This window comes from Hippocampus bargibanti, linkage group LG17 (assembly GCF_051943395.1).
Source record: "Hippocampus bargibanti isolate YZ-2025 linkage group LG17, ASM5194339v1, whole genome shotgun sequence".
Classification (NCBI taxonomy): domain Eukaryota; kingdom Metazoa; phylum Chordata; class Actinopteri; order Syngnathiformes; family Syngnathidae; genus Hippocampus; species Hippocampus bargibanti.
Window position 1 is genome coordinate 14,910,919 of NC_142750.1, and position 20,528 is coordinate 14,931,446.

General features: G+C 44.2%; 1 long non-coding RNA gene across 1 annotated transcript; it reads right to left on the reverse strand.

Annotated features, from left to right (window-relative positions):
* Window positions 1-10,336: 10,336 nt before the first annotated feature.
* Window positions 10,337-19,599, reverse strand: LOC148885946 (uncharacterized). Its single transcript, XR_016118131.1, has 4 exons — window positions 19,258-19,599; window positions 17,609-18,931; window positions 16,502-16,667; window positions 10,337-15,534 (listed from the first exon to the last, which is right to left on the reverse strand). It is a non-coding gene; the product is annotated as an uncharacterized LOC148885946 (long non-coding RNA).
* Window positions 19,600-20,528: the final 929 nt, after the last annotated feature.

Genomic DNA, 20,528 nt, shown 5'->3' on the forward strand with positions numbered 1-20,528 from the left:
CCTGGTCTCATATGGCCGTACGTGGTGCCATTCTACGCCTGGCAGTTCGACGTCCACGTTGAGCCATGCGCCGTCGCGAGAACGTGCGAGAGGGATCGCACTCACGCCCACGACGATCCGTGCCGCGTCCACATCCACTTCAGGCGGAGTCCCGTTCCCATCAGGCCGCCGCCCATCATATGCTGGAGAGGCAACGGTTGCCGTCTCCACCATTGTTCCCTGGCGAGTTGGACCTTTTGGGAGACTGTTGGGATTTCTCGAAGCAGTCCCTTGAAGGGGGGGTACTGTCATGATCTGGTTGGCGACCAACTGGTGGCGCTGTCGGCCCCGCCTCCATCTGCACAGGTGCTGGTCGTTCCCAATCAGTGACAGTTAAAAGGACTCCTGGCACGACCATTCGGTGTCGGGTCATTGGATGCAATTGTATGCTTTGTATGCTGTGTATGCATTGTGCATTGGATTGGATTGGATTTGCCTTTATTAGTCTCGCATTGGAGAAATTTACATTTCACAGCAGCAAAGTTATGAAAGAAATGAAAGTAGAAAGTGAAGAAAGAAAGTGTCTGCATTGGATGCTGTGCATGCATTTGTTTCATCTTGGCAGACTTTTACTCTTGGATTTTCCTTTGATACTTTGTATTTTTCTGTTCAAATGATTTTGACGTTTTAGATTTTGTTCCTGTTGACTTTATTTTAATACAATTTCTCAAGAGTCCACGATGGCGCCCGAGTAGGCAGCCGTCAGCAAGTGCTCTGATTAGCCTTGCTTTTTTGTTGTTTTTGTCTTGTTTTTGTGTTTTCTTTTGTCACTTTGTGTTGTTGTGCGTCATGCGGAACGGATACGGATTGTTTTTCAGCATTTTTGACCACGACATCCATCAAGGAGGAGACTGTGCTGAGCGCTTGCGCCTTTTGGAATATGCCAGTACTGTTTTTGAATGGGAGGAATGTCGGAGCCATTCGACTGCCATCGCTGGACAGCAAAGGGGCCATTGTGCTTTTTTGCGCCTGTCATGGGCAGCATCTTCACAGCCCCGCTTTGTTCAGCGGAAGGTCGGTGCTGTTGGACAGTCTGCGGCTGGATGGATACATGGCTTGAGGAGCCCGCGATAAGAAGAAAGGAGCGTCAGTGCAGTGCGTATATGGAACTGTCGTGGGATGGAATTGAAGCTGATTTATGTGGGACAGGAGATGTGAGACAATCTCTTTTCGACAATGGATGCTACAGCTGCGTGTTTGCTTTCAACATTTAGCTTGTAGTCGATGTGCACATTCCACCATGATGTCCCTGATCCACTGGTGAAGAGACGCTTTGATCCTCTCCTCTTTCATCTGGACTGCATTATGTAACAAAGAGGGTACAGAAAGTGCTTAAGAATGAATGTCTCTCTGTGTCTTTGTGTTGTCATGTTATTTGTTAGTTAGGTTTTTTTTTGTTCTTTTGACTTCAAGACGGCGCCGCGAGAGTGGCTGCCTTTCCAGCAGCTCCTATATTTTGTTTTTCTGCTTTCATTCCTTTCATAACTTTGCTGCTGTGAAATGTAAATTTGTCCACTGCGAGACTAATAAAGGCAAATCCAATCCATTCCAATCCAATCCAATCCAAATACTACCTGCTGCCCCCTCCTGGCTGCTTTGTGGTGGGATCCACAACTGCCATCACCACCTTGCAAACCGTGACACGCCTTTACCAGGTTTATTTCTTCATTAACTTCCTGATTTTCGGCCTTGTTGCTAAGCCTGCATAATGGGTATTTACCCTTGACCGCATATGTGAAATACTGTAACCCAAAAAGGTGTGTGGGTGGTTGCCCAGTCGGTGCAATATAAACTCATAGCGTTGCTCAGCCCGTCTAGTCATATGCTTTGGAAAGTGGGCCAAACCCAATTGAAGAAAGGTCAGGTCAACACCGGCGGTTGTTTCTGATTCTTCGGATGGGAATAAAGCAAAACCACTTTTTAGAAATGTAATTTTCTTCATGCGGTTTATGTGCTCATACTCAGTTTCTCCTTGAGGTGTTCTAAAATGGATTGGATTAGCCTTTATTAGTCTCACAGTGGATACATTTGCATTTCAAAATGAATTTAGTACAATTCAACTCACCCTGGATCGTACCCTTTATGAGGACTCTGTACCAAAAGCTCCGGCAGAGGCTGACTATTTTTGGCCAGCCCCTCTTCCTCCACGTTAATTCCTCTTTTCACCCCTTCTCTCTTTCCTTATTCCCCAGATGTTTCCTTCCTGAAAGTCAAAAGGCTTTACTGACGCACTTGCATCTCGGGGGGGCTGAAGGGTGGAGGGTCAGAAGCTAAGATTGAGTAAGGATTTACTTTTTTTAGGCTTGCGGGTTACCGGTCTGGAAAAACAAGGTTCACTTCTTCTTTTTTTTTTGCGGTCATAAAGAATAGAATACCCTGAAATCATAACACTTGTCGTTATTATTCCAATGGTTTGACCAATAAATAAAGATTTGACATTTTATGTTGCATCAGTTCTTTGGTAAAGTTGTCTTTCACTTCCTCTTCTTGTTATATCCTTGTTCTTAAGCCTTATGAAACAAACAATCTTAACATTTTTTTAAATAGAACGCAAAAACATACATTATACTCTCTTATTATTATAGCCAAGAGAAAAGTGTGAACTTATACATGTTAGATGTACAGTATTACAATTATTTTTAATGGAAGTAGCCAAAGAAATGAAATGATTCAGCATTAAAGTCATTTTCAGCAAAATGTTCCACTTTTAATTCCAAATGGAGCATTCCCCTTTTGAATTGACAAACTCTTAAGATCTTATGGTTAGAAAAAACAGACAAAAGTAGAAAAAGAGCAGACCCGCACATGCGAGTAAATAAAGTAGGCAGCAAAGAAACACTGCAACTTTAAAACAAAGAATGTCGAGGAAGCGTGGCTGTGCCCAGACATTTGGAACTGGGATGTTTTGGAATGCTGGCAGCGGTTGACTTCTCCAGAAGCTTTTCACAGGTGTTACAAAGGAGAAGAAAACAACAAAACCGCAGAGCAGAGATCAATGGGAGAAAAAAAAAATCACACAGAGAGACTCATGACAAAACCACATTTGTAGACATGACCTCACTCACAGGTACACGTTGTCAGGAAGGAGAGATTTATATATCGACCCGCCTTATCAGCTGGCCCATCCCTGCTCGCAAACCGCACATTTACAAGCACACTGTGTCTGTCCGGGGAGTTAATAAGACTCTTGACTCAGGAAGTTGGCCCGCGGGTTCCATCTTGTAATAGCTTGTCAGGACAAACTGGAAGCACCGAAATGTTGCCTGGCTTTAAAATTCAATCAATCATTTTTTTCCTATCCAACCAACTTATTGAATTTGTGTTATTTGTTACGGTTTGTCAGTCCACATGACAGTTTCTCCCAACACGGAAGCCTCACTCTAAGACTTCAGACAGCCATCATGGTGAAATCACCCATAACAATAAAAACATCAGAATCAGAATCAGAATCATCTTTATTGCCAAGTATGTAGAACACACAAGGAATTTGTTTCCGGTAGAACACGCTGCACTAGTATCGTTGTCAAAAAACATAAAGTTGGCAAAAAAAGACAAGATTAACTACCACTGATCAAATGAAAAAATATAGTGAGGTGTGCTGTCGGTATGACTGAGGAATTCAAGGTGGAGGTGGGACTCCACCAGGGGTCAGCTCTGAGCCCCTTCTTGTTTGCTATGGTGATGGACAGGCTGACAGACGATGTAAGACAAGAATCCCCTCGGACCGTGATGTTTGCAGATGGCATTGTGATCTGTAGCGAGAACGGGGAACAGGTGGCAAAGAAACCAGAGATGTGGAGATATGCCCTGGAAAGGAGAGGAATGAAGATCAGTCGCAGCAAGACGGAATATATGTGTGTGAATGAGAGGGATCCAAGTGCAAGAGTGATGCTACAGGGAGAAGAGATAAAGAAGGTGGAGGATTTTAAGTACTTGGGGTCAACTGTCCAGAGCAATGGAGAGTGTGGAAAGAGGTGAAGAAGCGTGTCCACGCAGGCTGGAGAAAAATGGCAGGTGTGATGTGTGGGTTTCAGCTAGGATGAAAGGAAAGGTGTATAAAACCGTGGTGAGACCAGCCGTGATGTTCGGACTGGAGACAGTGCCACTGAAGAAAAGAGAGGAAGCAGAGCTGGAGGTGGCAGAGCTGAAGATGTTGAGGTTTTCTTTGGGAGTGACCAGGTTGGATAGGATCAGGAATGAGTACATTAGAGGGACAACTCATATTCGAGGCTTTGGAGAGAAAGTCAGAGAGGCCAGACTGAGATGGTTTGGACATGTCCAGAGGAGAGACAGTGACTATATCGGGAGAAGGATGCTGAGCCTTGAGCTGCCAGGCAGGAGGCCGAGAGGACGACCGAAGAGGAGGTTTATGGATGTGGTCAAAGAGGACATGAAGGTAGTTGGTGTGAGAGAAGAGGATGCACAAAACCGGGATAGATGGAGGACATTGATTCGCTGTGGCGATCCCTGAGAGGAAAAGCCGAAAGGAAAAGAAGAAGATCAAATGAAAAAATATATTTTGTGAAAGAGTCCCTCTAACACCCCCCCCCCCCCACGGCCTCACGGCCCCGATGTGGCGCGGTGTGATAGTTTGAGGGGCGCTGTGCAACAACATTGTACAATTGCACATCCACGACAATAAGTGGCAGTGGGGCTTACATTTGATGTTTGTTATTTTTTCATATCAAAATGGTAGTCGTGTGTTTATAATAATTTTACAGACAAATTATAGCCTGGATAGTCTACCTTCCATTTTTCTATCCGTGGCCCTCATTGGAACCGCGAGGCGGTGGATGGTTGTGGATTCTAAAAAAAAGCAGGCAGGAGCAGGGTGCAATTGACAAATTGTATTAAATATCCTGTGACTGTAAAGTGTCCTTGAGAGTTTTGAAAGTCGCTTATAAATGAAATGTATTATTATTATTATTATTATTATTATTATTATAAAGTCAGCAAGAACAAAATCTAAAATATCAATGTCATCACAACAGAAAGGGCGGCGCGGTAGTCGAGTGGTTAGCACACCGGCTTCACAGTGCAGAGGTCGCCGGTTCGCGTCCCGGTCCGGCCTCTCTGTGTGGCGTTTGCATGTTCTACCCGGACCCGCGTGGGTTTTCTCCGGGTCCTCCGGTTTCCTCCCACACTCCCAAAACATGCATGGCAGGCAGATTGAACACTCCAAATTGTCCCTAGGTGTGAGTGTGAGAGTGACTGTTGTATGTCTTTGTGTGCCCTGCGATTGGCTGGCAACCAATTCAGGGTGTCCCCCGCCTCGTGCCCGAAGACAGCTGAGATAGGCTCCAGCAACCCCCGCGGCCCTAATGAGGAATAAGCGCTACGGAAAATGAGATGAGAGATGAGATCAGAACAGAAAGGTCCAAAGTATCAAAGCAAACCGGGAGTAAAAATCTGCCAACATGAAACAAACCGGACAGGGTGCAACAAACACAATGACCCGACACCGAATGGTCATGCTGGGATTCCTTTTAACTACAACTAATTGAAACGACCAACACCTGTGCAGCTGCAGGCGGGGCCGACAGCACCACCCGTTGGTCACCAACCAGAACGTGACCGACTTTAATGCAGATAGACTTCCATCCCTCCATTTTCCATACCGCTTCTTCCTCATTAGGGTCGCGGCGGGTGCTGGAGCCTATCTCAAGTGTCTTCGGGCACGAGGCGGGGGACACCCTGAATTGGTTGCCAGCCAATCGCAGTGCAGATAGACTTGACCATTTCCATTCCGTGTATGGAGGCTCAGTGCCATCATCAGTCAAGTAGCAAAAAGGAACCAAAAAATGCTAATGAAATGAGCGGACTTCTCCCTGTCAGTTTTGTCAAAGTATCTCGACGCAGACTTTTGAAACTCAATCACTCCTCTTATAGCATCATCTGTGTTTGAATGAACCCAATGGACTCATTTACATGTTAATATGACTCAACACGATTAGGTGTCAAAGCCATGTCAGTCGTCATCGAGGAATTTTTTTAAGATGAAGTGGAGAAATTCAACGCAGCGACCTGAAAATCTTTCGGTCTATGATAGTTGTTTTTGATTAATTTGCTGCATGTCCCCGCGTCCCTCCCGGTTTCCGTTTCCAAGCCTCTCCCTCTTTGTGCTCAAACACACAAATAGGCTGCACATGGACAGCACGAATGAGTCACAACGGCTGGGTGACAAGAGCGGCTTCTCATGGACAATCCCTCCGTGAGCCCGTATGATTAGGCCAATCACCTTGAGAGTATCAGGTGTGCCGGTCCTCCGTGCAACGTGAGACTATTGTCTCCCGAGTTTTGCAATAGCAAACGGCAAGTTAACCTGGAAGGTGATCCAAATCGATTGGCCGCCGGTCACTGTCTTGAGAACTGTAACGTTGCCGGATCGTTGCTCTTTGGTGACACGTGAGCGTCATTTAAAAATAGCCAGGACTATGTGACACTGGAGGGTTTGATCGGAATGCAATGAGTGGCATTCATGTTTCTGTGCTTTCGGACTGTCTCACACTTTTAATCTGTCTATGACTGAACACCAATCCAAGATGTAGCCTGGTGCAAAAGTCTGCCAGGATGGGCGCATTGCTAGTGAATAGGCATCAGCATGATTGAGCCATTCTCAGGATGACACTTGGGCCACACTGCAAATGAAATCCACAATAATAAACACATGACTGGGTGGATACTCATATTGCCATCATGTATCATTTTACTTATGGTTTTATTGTTATGTGCTTTGTTTTATTGTTTTTATTGTAAAGTGTCCTTGGGTGTTTTGAAAGGCGCTTGAAATAAAATGTATTATTATTATTATCTTTGCAAAATAAAGCGCTCGTATTGACCATAAAAAAAAGAGTGCGTAAACTCTAAATTTTGAGGCGACAAACTGGCATGAAATGTTCAGTTGGGCAATTGAACCAAATATTTAAAGTTTTGCTGTTGTGAAAATTGTCTTTCCTGCATTGCACAACAACTAAATAAAAGTTTACACAACCAATCGTCTCTTGTGTTGTCCACACCCCCAACGACTCAAAATCAAGGACACTCAGCAAATTGTCTCGGCCCAAACAACACGCTTGCGTCTTGGTGACAGCGTTGTTGTCATAAATATGAAAATTTACACGGCGTTGACTTGATTTAGCTTGTGCATGGCGTTGTGTTATTTGACCCCCTAAAACGAAACCGCAGAATCTCGATCCTATCGCTTGAGCGGCTAAAAGCCAGCAAGTTCTGCTGCGGCGGTTGTGAAAACAATAATTACCAAAGTGAAATAACAAGGGCTTAGGGCCTCCCCGTGTGTGCACATGTTCACGAACATACCAACACACTCATCATCATCTGCTGCACAACAATCAACGTGAGACAGGCCCGTGCTCCTCCACCCTCTTTGCTTTTTTAGACGTGCTTCATCCGCCCTTCCTGAGAATTCTTCCTTTTATTTAGTCGTTCCGCGCAGAACAGAACTCAGAATTCTCGTCATGCTCCTGCCTGCTGGTCGATGCTCAGAGTTTGCGCCCATGAAATGGCCTCTTAATCCTGTATATCAATGGTGTCAAACTCTTTTTTTTCCACGAGCCACATTGCAGTTACGCTTTGATCTCGGGGCCGTTATGGATTTAGGGAATCAATTAAAATGTTTAATCCCCGCTACATATTACCGTATTTTGTGTATGAGAACTATCAGGCGCACCTTCAATGAATGAAAAAAAGTTTTCCCAAATACAGTACAGCTTACAAACTTTATTGGTTCCCAGAAAGTGTGTGTAAGACGAAAAGTATATCTTCCAAACATTAATATCCCATAGGAAACCATTAAAAATGAGAATAATTCATTTCCAGGTCCCTATAAAACAGAATGTTCCACTAAATAAGCCTTAACACAGGCGTCGGCAACCCAAAATGTTGAAAGAGCCATATTGGACCAAAAAAACAAATATGTCTGGAGCCTCAAAAAATTAAAAACCTTATATAAGCCTTATAATAAAGGCAACAAATGCTGTATGTATCTATATTAGCCTACTATCAAAATGACTACGTTGGCTACAAATACATAATGAGCCTTCATGATTAAATGTTTATTTTCCCTGCAGCGCATCCTGTAGTGTAGAGAATGACGCACCACGTGACTACTCTGTTGTACGATGCCACCTCGAGTTTAACTTCATTACAATATTAATGAATTACGTTTCATTGCTTTGATGAAATTAAAGAAATGCAATAAAGAAATCCGATTTTTGATGTCATTTTTATTTTGACAATAAAATGGAACGTGCATAACGTGCCCCTTATCTGGCCAACAAACAGAGTGCAATAAAACGCAACCTGCATTTATAAAAATAAAACAGCAGCCTTTTGAAAAGGTAAAGTATATAAAATCAAATGAATACTGTTTAAGTTTGATTTCTGTGCAAATGCCAAGCAAGTCAGTGCAAGGGTAAAACGCAGCAGCATCCTCTTCTCTTTTGACACGCAACCAACGCAGCTATCCTGGGACCTGAGCGACAAAATACAATAATATCCCTAAGTGTCATTCTAAATATATACTGACGAAAATCAGAAATCACTTTATAAAAACAGCCTCTTTGTTACTAAATATGTGCCTATGACAGGATTGTGTTCTTACCCGTTTAATGTGACTTCTGTTTTCGGACATCACTGGTCAGCTTCTCAACATCGGGCATGTAAAATGTAACTTTAATCTTGACGCAGGCGGGTGCGATATTTTGATTTGATGGAGTTCATGTTTGAGAAAATCTGCTCGTAGAAGCAAACTGGCGCGTCAGCCGCCTGCCTTCAGCCGGACTGAGGAAATTATTGTTCAAACGCTAGCTAGCACTCGGCTGCAAATGTAGCATGCCTTCCCTGGAAATGTCTTTCCACATTCCTCTTTTTGTTATTTGACAACTTCTCGCTACAGAGCAAACATTCAGGCAATCCTTCCGCATTGGCAATGAATGCAAATGATTCGGTCCAAGAATCGTTGAATCCTCTGTTCTCCTCAGTTATTTTTCTCTTTTTCCCTTTGGGATCCATGGCCCATCACACAGCCGCCGGTTTGTTTACAACGGCCACCTGCCTGGCATCCCGCCCTGCTGATAGAAACGTGTGACGTGTGTCGCAGGCTATGACGCAAATCTTCATTGACAGAAATGTTGAAATGTAATATTTATTCTACACATTTTTACAGAATTGGAAAACGTTAAGAATGTTTGTGTCATTCTTGTCCTCCTACAGAAACCATATTAAAAAAAATATATATTTCCCTCCCCCATCTTTTTCCTTTTTCAAACATTTTTGAAAAACCTCCAGGGAGCCACTAGGGCGGCGCTAAAGAGCCGCATGCGGCTCTAGAGCCGCGGGTTGCCGACCCCCGTCTTAAAACTACACAAAATATACCTTATTTTATGTATAATAAATGTGCTATTGTATTGTATTGCTGTTCCGCCGAAAACTAGTCTGCTAGCCATTGTGGCGCTCCATGGGTTTCCTGAAAACTAGTTTGTATGCCAAGATTATATTCTCGTGAAGTTAATATTTGTAAGGCGAATAGTTCGTTAGCTAAAGCGTTCGAAAAATGAGGCATCACTGTATATAAATATCAAATATAAGGCAAATTCCAAATATGAGGCACATCACATTATTATAAGGCACTACAATGGAGGCTGGGGTTATGAACGACTTCTTCTACAGGGGGAAATGGAGTCATGGCTGATGCCAGTACTGGCGAGACCAGATGTGGCTCAATATTGCTTCACATATAAGGCACACCTGCATATAAGGTGCACGGTCATTTTTGGGAGAAAATGAAGTCTTTTGGGTGCGCCTCATACACAGGAAAATATGGTCCTCATAGAGCGCATAATAAATTAATGAATAACTCGTTCTCAAATTTGAAGTAAAGAATAGTGACTGTTATTGTGGTTTCCATGAGACAATTTTAAATTTTGGTTCGGACTTTAGCAAGCATCATGGAATTTTACTTGTTTTACTTGCTTCCGCGGGCCGAATAAAAGGATGTGGTGTGTCAGTTTTGGCCCCCAGGCCTTGACTTTGGCACCTGTGCTCTATATAGACGATACCGTTAGTCTTGCTATCATGGTTGCCATTTTGAATTCTGGACGACCAGTTCGGTCACAAAGGCAACATATGAGGATTACCAAAGAAGCACTTCAGAATCAGAATCATCTTTATTGCCAAGTATGTAGAACACACAAGGAATTTGTTTCCGGTAGAACACGCTGCACTAGTATCATCACCAAAAAAATGGCAAAAAGGCACTAATTAGTTCTATTTGGGTTACTGTTTATAGAGTTAATGGCTTGGAGGAAGAAGCTGTTTAAATGTCTGCGGGATTTGGTGCACTTGTTGGCCGTTTTGAGGAGCGTGAAAACAGATTCGAAGAAGTTATCAGTTTATACAAAAAAAATGGCAGGCAGGCAACCACACCTTCAGCCTTGCACAACTTCCCCTAGCCTAATGTCTGCACACTGTTAACAAACACACCCAAACAACCTTCAGCCTTCGTTCCCTTATCGAGTGCTGTTCAACTCACCTCGCCCCCAACCGCTTCGATTACACAACGGAGCTTTGAAGCCAGAGAGCACCTTGTCAACAAGTGTGACCTGAGTGAGGCCTTCACTCAAAGTGACACTCCACCTGACTCAGCGCCACATGGGCTACTGTTGACCGGACCTGTCGTCCGCAATCAACACGTCCGTGTGGGCCCGCCGTGTAATTGCACTGATGTGCTGGGCTCTTCGCCTCTGAAAGGGGTGAGGGGCTCGCTCTTTGTCCCGCCTTATTCACATCACAGCGCAGCAGTTCGGGCACGCAAGGCCGCGGATGATGAGTCCGAGTGCATAGATGTTTCCTCACACAAAAAGAATGTTGCGCGTAGCAACAACGGGGGGAAAAATCTTGGATTATAATCGGATTTGTCAGGGGCAGCCTTGCAGTGGAGAAGTGGATTTCTCTTTTTAGCATTCGCAATATCTGGGTCGAAGGAAAGTGAAAGAATCATCCATTTACATCCGCAGAGCATGGAAATCATCCATCCGTCCATTTTCTTATCTGCATCCCCGCAAGGGGATGCTGGAGCCTATCCCAGCTTTTTTCAAGCATTAGGCTGGACACACCCTGTGTAAGAACCGGGTGCCAGTCAATCGCTGGGCATACAAAAACAAACAACCATTTGCGCTCTCACTCAACTACGAACAATTTGGGTTTTTCAATTAGCCTGCCATGCATGTTTTTGGAATGTGGGAGGAAACTGGAGTACCCGGAGAAAGGCCACATGGGCCCAGGGAGAACATGCAAACTCTACACAGGGAGGCCGGAGTGGGATTTGAACTCACTGTTAAAGGACAACCGACGCCACTGGACGAGTTGTGTCCATAATTTGTAAAATCACTTCAAATGACTTCTACTGAGCGTATTTTACAAAGATTCCATGGCATATAGCTATATTTTACGTTTTATTTGATACTATCTGACACAAATTTCCAGCAGACAAATCAGCCCATTTCCAACGGAGCTTGGGCGCCATCTTGTGCATTTTCTGGGACGCTACATTGGAGTCCTGATGTCTCGAATTGATATGCAAGTACTTCTTTAATCGATTGCAAACATTTATGCTTTCCTCCTCAGACCTATTTAAATCATATTCATAACTGGTGTCACGATCAGGTTGGCGAGCAACAGGTGGCGCTGTTGACTCCGCCTGGACCTGCACAGGTGTTGGTCGTTCCGATCAGTGGCAGACTGTCACGTTCTGGTTGGCGACCAACGGATAGCGCTGTCGGCCTGACCTGCAGCTGCAAAGGTGTTGGTCGTTACAATCAGTGGCAGTTAAAAGGACTCCGGGAACGACCATTCGTTGTCGGGTCATTGTACTGTGTATGTGATTGCTTCACCCTATCAGGTTTGTTTCATCTGGGCAGATTTTTACTCATGGTTTTCTTTGATACTTTGTACATTTCTGTTCGGATGACTTTGATGTTTTAGATTTTGTTGCTGCTGACTTTATTTTAATACAATTTGTCAAATACAACCTGCTGCTCTTTCCTGCCTGCTTATTTGGGATCCACAACCATCATCACCTCGCAAACCGTGACAGAATGACCTGACCGTTCATCGGATCCCGCAGGTACAGCAGATCGGTCTCATTTCCACTCGGTGTCTGGCAGTGCACACCCACGTCCAGCCATGCGTCGTCGTGTATGTTTGAATCGAGTCACATCCACGACGAGCCGTACCACGTCCGCGTCCACGTCAGGCCGAGACCCCACTCACCGCTGGATCCCTGGTGCTAAGGACTGGTCTCGTTTCCCCTGGGCTGGGGAGTGCACTTCCACGTTAGGCCATGCTTCGTCTAGTTTGAATTGCGTCACACAACGAGCCATGCCACGTCCACGTCAACGTCCGGCCGAGAGCTATTCCCATACGACCGTCCGGGGTGCCACTCTGCGCCTGGCAGAGCATGTCCACATTGTGCCATGCTCCGTAAAGTTTGAATTGCATCACGCGACGAGCCGTCCACGTCCACGAGTCCCATTCCCATCAGCCCGCCGCCTTTTATTTGCTGGAGAGGCAATGGTTGCCGTCTCCACCTTGTTCCCTGGCGAGTTGGGCCTTTTGGGAGACTTCTGGAAGCAGTCCCATGAGGGGGTGCGGTACTGTCACAACCTTCTGCTCCTTCCTGCCTGCTTAACTCTTTCAACAGTAGCCAAAATGGAACTGTATAGTGCCACTTAGCAGTTTTTTTGACGACGATACTAGTGCAGCGTGTTCTACCGGAAACAAATTCCTTGTGTGTTCTACATACTTGGCAATAAAGATGATTCTGATTCTGATTATTTGGGACCCACAACCATCACCACCTCGCAAACCGTGACAACTGGATGAGTAACAAGAAAACATCTTCTCCGAATCTGAAGCCATTGTTTTGATTCTCGAGCAAGGCAAGACGTCCTGGTGTGACGTCACGAACAAGGGGGCGGGACCTTCTGAAACTGAAACTTTATGAGGTCATTTTGAAGTAGTTTTGGGACACTTGAAGTTATTTTTTTATTGGTGCTTTGCATTTTACTAAAAATATCAGCCTTTGTGTTTTGGGTATTTCAGATGCTATAAAACGTTTTTCTGATGTCAGTTAGGAAACAAAAAAATGGCGTTAGTTGTCCTTTAAGTCGGTGTGCTAACCACTCAATTATTCCCTAAGTATTTTACAATGATTTAAAAAAAATTGAAAAAGACATACAGTACAACCAAGTTAGGCTAATTGGGGACTAATTAGGGTCAAAGTTGTAACTTTAATATTTCCCTTGTAACGTTTGCAAAATTAAAGTGGAAGAGAATCAAGAAGCAGAACCTCGACGTTCACTTTTTGCGCTGTCTCTGTCTTACACTACGCTCACAGACAAGGGTGTCCCAAGTGAGAATGACACGTTCAGACAATCATCTGGTAGAACGGTTCTTCACCTTTCAGGTGAAATCACGCCCTGTCACCACGGATGTGCCGCTGACTGGCATGCTGCGAGATGCGGTCGTCTGACTTGAAGGGGCAAAACGACATCACACGTCATCAAGTGCAAAAGTAGAGCTGGCCCATTGCTACTTTGATGGCTTGCAGGATCCAAGCGCCGATGGAGATGATGACTGCGACGTAAAGTGATGTCAAAGGTCTTTGAATGCATCTATTTGTAGCACTCAAAAAGATCACAAGTCACGATAGCGGCAGCAGTTGGAGAGATAATTACAGGGGAGTGCATAAAGGTCCATTATGATATCTTGAAAGGAAGCTGTCATGTAGGATTATGAGTGCATTGAAACAAAAACAACAACAAAAAAATACTCCCATGAACCTCATTAGGTCACACCGGATTCCTCACAAAGCTGCCTGGCCTGAAGCACCACTCTTCCTTAACCGCAGAGTTGAACTATCGTATCTCACCCCGATTTCCAGCTAACAAATACACCTCTGGGGCTTTTTTCGGAGGGTTTACTTCCTGTAATCGCAGATTTTGCTGCCTTCACCAATGACATTTTCACATGTGAGAAGCAGGAAAATTTCATCCGACAACATGGATGAAGTGATCGTATCCGACCCAAAGCTGAACTCGACGCAGGTCACACACACATGGTCAGAACAGAGATGATGTTTGACTTATTTGTGACACTATACAATACAGACAATACAATACATATTCATTTATTTAGCGCTTTCACAACAGCTGAAGCTGAAACAAAGCACTTAACATGGACAGCTATCAGATACAGGAAATAAAACTGTCACACACTTAAAGAAGCCATGCGAATACCAGCCACCCCATAAACTTTATATTTTACTTCATAACCATGCAATAGCATGCAGTCGGGTTCGTCAGGTGGCCCAAAGACCACCAGAAGCATGCCTGCAACCTTGCTAAGAATTTATTTCCAATCATCTGTCCCTTCACCCAATAGCATGTGTCATAGCTGAGCAGCTGGCACGCGTGCTTTTATCATCCGATCAGATTTCAGCTTCTCCATGTTGCCGTGCAAAAGTAATTTGCACAAGACTTTCAGAACTCCCAGTGGTGGCATCACACACACACACACACACACATACAGTATGCCTTCATTTGAAGACAGCCGACCTTTACGAGACATCCTGGGGTAAGAATTGCAAGCGGTTGTCAGAAAGACGTCTGCTAAGAAAACATCCTAAACTCCTCAGACATGTGAGAATGATGTCGTTTGTTTTCTGGAACTGCAATGCATCATACCAAGAGGTGTTTCTATCAACTACGGTTATGTAAGAACCTCAAATGGTCAGACTGATTTCAACTTGCGTTGGACAACACGACAAACCACAATGTCAAGCATCCAAATAATATGAAATCAATTTGCCGCTTGATTAATCCGAGTCTAGCTAAATAATAAATTGGGGCTAATTCTGGCAATAGATTAGAACAAAGGCGTATCTGTTTCCCAAGCGAGTGACAACTATTCGCAAGCTCCCCATCCCACGCCCCCGCATGGCTCTAACAAACTTGTCTGCTTCACATACTTTATATATGTTCGGCGGAGCAGCCCCCACGGGGGACGGATGAAACAAGCTCACCGACACACCTATTAACCCTGGCTGTGACCTGACAGCACGTCAAGAAGACGAATGTCTGAGCGCCGCAAAGAAATCAGAGGAGAGGGAGGGGGTAAAAAAACTGCATTCTGGTTCCCGTAAGTAACGAGGAGGCGGGTTGGGGGGTTTTGGGAAGTTTGGTGACTCATCACTTTTTCTTTTCTGCTGCGGCTCCCCCTTTTTGGCATGGCCTTTGAATACCTTCACGGTAGACCGGCCCACGATGGCTTCAATGGGCGCACTTGATTCCTCACAAGGGTCTTCTGGCGTTGAACATGATTGAGCGATTCAGAGCGGGGGGTCTTCTTAGCTGTCCGCGTGGCTGTCACCATCCACGGCTGCCTTTGCTTCCTAGGAGAGATTCTTTTCTTTGAAACCTGAGGAGATAACAATTCAAAAGAAAAGAAGCCACCTCTTGGGATGAGCCTTTGCTTTCTTCTTCTGTGTCTGCAGGTGCGAATGATCAGCTCCGCGATGAGTCATCAACTTCATTTTATACGACAATAACGTGCGGACAAACGCTTGTAAATGCACTCCTTTCATATAGAATCTTTTGTAGCACTTTTACAAGCTTTTCTTGATGGAAATTCTTGAAACGCCACTTTCCACCAACCCCCGTTTCGCTGCTGTGTGTCCACTCATTGGCCTATTAAGACCTTCGACCCACAATGTGACCACCAGCATAGCGTCTGCAGCGTGGGACTTTCCCCCGGCGGACCACAGAATAACACCTTGTAACCCTCCGTTGGGGGGCATTTTGCTCAAGGCTCTCAGCCTCTCTCGCTCCCTGAATAACAGATTCCTCGCGGAGTGATGTCAGCAGCTGTAAACAACAGCATGCAGCAAACGAGGTTTTCGCTTCTCCCCTCTCTTAGACCGCAGTGGCCTCACACGATTGAAGGGCCGGGTCTGAAAGCCCCCCCCCGCCCCTTTTGCAGTTGACTAAGGGATGACGAATCAAAACAGTTGTAGTTGGCGTGCCTGTTGTGTCCGGAGGAATGAGAGAAGAGTTGTTTATTGTGCCACCATGTTAGTCTACCTGCGGTCGTGACGTCACCGCTGCTTTTCGACCTGTCGCAACATTCTGCAGCAGTGTGACATATGCTACAGTGCCATCGACATGTCATCAATCGCCTGCTGTACGGCAACGGTCGGCGAGTGGCAGACTCTTTCCGAGTACACGCAAATGAACATAAATACATCGTGTATGGCGCTTGCTTCCTTAATTTTTCTACCTATCTACGGATATAGGGATCAAAGACCTTCCGTTCAAACATGAAAAAAACTCACCGCCGTGATTTATGAAAAAAAAAAAAAAAAACGAAATCCGGGACATGTCCGCACCTTGACTTGTGGTTTCCTTCAAAGGCGCACGTTGTTAGCTGACTCACTGGCTACAGTCGTCCATTTCCACGTCCACTTTGAAAGCTTTCCAAGTGAAACGTTGTGCAGTCGGGGAAGGGGTACGAGAGAGGAAGAAGGTGCGGATCTGGAAGCAGTTAAAACCTGGCTGATTCACAGGAAAGAAGGGGAAAGGAAAGAGGGGGAATGTGTCACCGGATTGTCAGAAGGAATCCCAAATCTATGCGGGCAAATCCTGACCTGAGAATTTTTGTTCTTTAGTATTACAGTCCTGCAATTTCCTATAATGCTAATCTCCACAAAAAAAACTGACCCCACAAACTTTTTCTGATGTGGAAAAAGACCACAATACATTTTTCTGATGCATGAATAACTGACACCTTAAACCTGTAAGGAAGCCATTAAAAATAATAATAATAATAATTAATACTCAACAAAAAATAAACAAATAAACAACTAAAATACATAAACAAATAAATAAGTAATAGTAAATAAACAAAAAACTAACAAATAGTAAATAAACAAAGAAATAACTAATAGTAAATAAACAAATAATTACTAAAATACACAAAAAATAACAAACAGTAAATAAACCAATAAATAACTACTAAATACACAAAGGAATAACAAATAGTAAATAAATAACTTAATTAATAAAGAAATAACTAATAGTAAACAAACAAATAACTAACAATAAATTAACACATACATAACTAATAACAAATAAACAAATAAATAAGAGAGTGAGTGAGTGAGTGAGTGAGTGAGCGAGAGTGGCTGCCTTTCCAGCAGCTCATGTATTTCGTTTTTCTACTTTCATTCCTTTCATCACTTTGCTGCTGTGAAATGTAAATTTCTCCACTGTGAGACTAATAAAGGCATATCCAATCCAATCCAATCCAAATAACTAATAATAAATAAACAGACACACAGACACATGCATATATATATATATATATATATATATAGGGTTCGAGAGGACAGTAATTTCATCTGTGCTGTATGTCATGCATATTTTACTTTGATTTTGACTTTGACTTGACTTTGCCCTACCTACCAACCTACCTACCTACCTACCTACCTACCTACCTACCTACATCCATCCATATTTCTCTTCTCCCTTGTTCGCAGTTCAGCAGCCCTACATACGCTAAAGGAGCAGCAGACGACATACAGATAAGATCGCTTGAGTGAGAGCATCACATGTAACCCACATCCGCGATGTTCTGTGACTCAAACCGCTGATGTTTGCCCACTAGTTCCCATATTTGATGTCCATCTGTCAAAAGGGGCCACCGTCATTCATATCAGGTCAATGTGAAAGCATCGCTCGCGAGCTTGAAAGGATCCATTTTTCACATGGCTGAATTGCATCCCGCCTGATCCCGCGCATTACTCAACCTTCTTCAAAGCCCCGCGTTCCTTTTGTCTCGCCATTTAGCTCTTCTCTTCCCGCCCAATGTCCGTGGAGGTCTGATAGCATCACCCGGGAGGTCCGACACCTGTGTGGTCCTGTGGGTCAATATGAGGAGCACATGCATAACAAACGTCCCATGAAGCAGCCCAAAAAAAATAGAGGTTGTTAACCTTGTCTGACTAACACGTCCGCCTTTTAAATCCTCTTTGACAGTTTTATCCTCCTTGCTTTTAGTTTTACCCATGAAGACAACATTATTGTAATGGCATTATACTGTACTGTAATTGTAAGCGACATGAAAACCTCTGTAATGGGTGAAAAACAATTAAGTACTGTAATTGTGAGGCCGAAGCTAGATGGAAAATCAATGGGAAATTACACAAACATGAAAACACAGCTTGTGTGATTGTCATTTGTACACAACATCGACATCTTCATGCGCAAAGCTTAACTTTGTGTTTCGGATGCGATTCGATTGGATTGGATTAGCCTTTATTATTCTCGCAGTGGAGAAATTTACATTTCACAGCAGCACAGTGATGAAAGTAAGAGGAAAGGACAGGAAGAAGTAGAAAAACACTAAAGACAGGACCTGCTGAAAGGCAGCCACTCTCGCGGCGCCCTCTTGAAGTCAAAAATAACAACAAAAACTGAATAACAAATCATGTGACACAACACACACAGTCCTTCAATCTTAAGCACTTTCTGCAACCTCTTTGTTGCATGAAGCAGAACTAGATGAAAGAGGAGAGGTTCAAACGTCCTTTCACCAGTGGATCAGGGACGTCATGGTGAAATGAGCACCTCTGCTTCAAGCTAAATGTTAAAAGCAAACACAAAGATATTGAGGAAAAGAGACCTGTCCCACGTAAATCCGCTTCAATTCCAAGCCACGACAGTCCCACAAATGCATCGGCGCTGACACGCCTTTCTTCTCATCGCGCGCTCCTCAAGCCGTGCATCCATCAAGCCGCAGACTGTCCAACAGCTCCGACCTTTTCCACCAACAAAATGGGGCTGTGAAAATGCTGCCCATTACAGGCGCAAAAAAGCACAAACATCCAAGAGCTGTCCACCAATGACAGTCAAATGGCACTGACATTCCTCCCAAATCAAAGTTCTTGTTTGATATTGAATTTATGATGTCATATGTTGAAAATCGTATTGCAATTTCAAAACGGCTGGAGTGGAGCTTCATTTTTTTCATCTCTCGACATAAATTTAGTCAGTATAATGCGGCAATCCAACAAGTGAGCCTTCTGGCCACTTGAAGGCCATTTTCTTGTCATTAGTGATCTGAACACGCCATCGCCAACCTTACCCTTACTCCCTGGCAAGAAAGATGGACAAACAGGAAGCAGCTGTTGCCAGGGAACCAGCCTGAAGTATGACACTTGAGCGAGGGAAGGAATGGGAGGAAAAAAAAGTAGATTGTTGTGTTTGGTGGAAGCTAATTAGGCTGTGAGGAACATCCAGCGTAGGTTTGTGAGCAGACTATGTATTGCCAACGTGTGCGTGCGTCTACGTCTGTGTCGGTGTCGGTGTGCCTGTACACACTCACTTGCGCAAGAACTGACTGCGTGTGAGTCTGGGAATAGGTTGACTGACGCACAGAATGACAGATGAGCTTCGGAGTCCTGGCAACCCTTCCAAATCGCCCTCCTCTCCCGCTCTGTCTTCACCCACCTCCTCACACTCCCTCCCATACGCCTCCTTCGCATCTCTCGCCCTTCTTTCTCCTTTCTGCTGTGCCTCTCTCTTCCTCGTATGTCTTCTCATGTGGCAGCAGAAAGCAATTGCCTGGCACACACCCATTCAGTTACAGACAAGTTGTTGCCTCCGTGGGCCCCGTCATTTTTTGAACGCGAATCGCGTATACGTTTTCCCTATATTTAATACGTTTTTGAATCGTGTGCGCCGCATAGCAACTTTTATACGATTAAAAAACACCCAAAAATCGATTTTGATAAAACCGATCTTGCCTTACCCATTTCGGCTCTAATCCGGATCGTCTCGGTCACTGGTAGCAAACAACATGTTCGTCAATTGTGTCAACATGTTCGCTGGATGGATACAATCGTCGACAAAAGGTCCTCAGTTTTCGTTCTGCGTTCCGTGTCACAATGACCTAAAAGTTGCTGCAAGTGGATTTTACGATCTAAAGAGCCACTTTAAAATGCCGGACATGTGGAAAATGTAGCCAAAAGCAAGTCTCATGTTCCGTTGACCAAACACTTTGTATCTAGTGCTAATCCAGCGGCATCCCACAAAGTCATGAATGCTGAAATTCTCTTTTGCCATTTTTTATTCTATCTCTGTTTTTATTCTTGCTATAAGTAAATAATTATGTGTCGGGTTGTTGCAATTATTAATAAGGGGAATAAAAGTAATACTCGATCAGATGTATATATTTTTTATCACTGCGTATGGTCGATTATGAAAGCATAATGTGAGCATGCGCGGTAAACTGCATTTCCGCTTGTGTTAGCGTTTTTTTTTTAATCATTTCAAATAATGTACGGCGTACTACAACTTTTACACGGGAAAAACATTTATAAGGGCAGCAATTAGCCAAGCTTGGCAGGTATGGAA